Consider the following 1,473-nt stretch of genomic DNA (forward strand, 5'->3'; position numbering starts at 1 on the left):
AATACTATCAATATAGGGTTTCTTTATGAGAATTCACTGATAATAGGGTTTCAACATTATATAAATTCTGACAATAATTTTCTCATTTTAAATAATGTTTCCTTATGAATGCTTGGACAATAATTTCCTATTAAGTTAGCTTCATGCATGGATCTATGTACTCCAAGCTTTGAGGTTGTGCTAAAATACTTGCTATGTCCTTTATATTAGTACTGTTTCTCTAAAGTATGCATGCTGGGTTGTGTTTGAAGGCATTATTTCTATGTCAAGGATTTTCTACATTCTTGAAGTTAGTAAGGTTGTCTCTAGTTTGTATTCTGAGTGGATACTGAAGAGTTGAGGACAAGGAAAAGTATTTCCCAAAGTCACTACATTTACAATGTTGTTTTTCAGTATGGGTTCTATCATGAACTTGGAACGTGAAGGACCAGGTAAAAGATTTGCTACAAAGTGCACATTTGTAAGGTATATCTCTTGTGTGGATTCTGTAGAGAACATAAAGACTTGGAGAGCTAGTAAGTGATAGGCCACTTTCATTACATTTGTAAGGTTTCTCTCCAGTACAGATTCTGCACTGAGCTTTATGATCTGAATGTTGCATAAACGATTTGCAGCATTCATTATATTTATAAGGTTTGTCCCCTGTATCGATTCTTTGGTGAACTTTAAGAGCAGAGTGCTTTGTAAAAAATTTGCCACAATCAAAAAATTTGTAAGTTTTCTCTTCTATATGAACTCTGTATTGAACTTTAATCTCTGCATTCTGTATAAAAAGATTTGCCACATTCAGTACATTTGTAAGGCTTCTGTCCTGTATGGATTCTGTAGTGAACTTGAAGTTTGGAGGATTGTGGAAAAGATTTGCCACATTCATTACATTTCTAAGGTTTCTCTCCTGTATGGATTCTGTAGTGAACTCTAAGCTCTGAGTTCTGTGCAAAAGATTTTCCACATTCAATACATTTGTAAGGTTTATCTCCTGTATGAATTCTGTAGTGAACTTTAAGCACTTTGTTCTGTGTAAAACATTTGCCACATTCAGTACATTTGTAAGGCTTCTCTCCTGTATGGATTCTGTAGTGAACTTTAAGCTCTGAGTTCTGTGTAAAAGATTTCCCACATTCATAACATTTGTAAGGTTTCTCTCCTGTGTGGATTCTGTAGTGAACTTGAAGTTTTAAATTCTGTGCAAACAATTTCCCACATTCATTACACTTGTAAGGTTTCTCTCCTGTATGAATTCTGTAGTGAACTTTAAGCGCTGTGTTCTGTGTAAAAGAATAGTCACATTTATCACATTTGTAAGGCTTCTCTCCTGTATGGATTCTGTAGTGAACTTTAAGGTGTGCGTTCTGTGTAAAAGATTTTCCACATTCATTACATTTGTAAGGTTTCTCTCCTGTATGAATTCTGTAGTGAACTTTAAAATTTGCGCTCCTTGTAAAAGATTTGCCACATTCAGCACATTTGTAA

General features: G+C 34.4%; 1 pseudogene; it reads right to left on the bottom strand.

Annotated features, from left to right (window-relative positions):
- Window positions 1-290: 290 nt before the first annotated feature.
- Window positions 291-1,473, bottom strand: part of LOC110314768 — a 9,914-nt pseudogene continuing 8,731 nt past the window's right edge.

This window comes from Mus pahari, unplaced genomic scaffold (genome assembly GCF_900095145.1).
Source record: "Mus pahari unplaced genomic scaffold, PAHARI_EIJ_v1.1 scaffold_9919_1, whole genome shotgun sequence".
Taxonomy (NCBI): Eukaryota; Metazoa; Chordata; class Mammalia; order Rodentia; family Muridae; genus Mus; species Mus pahari.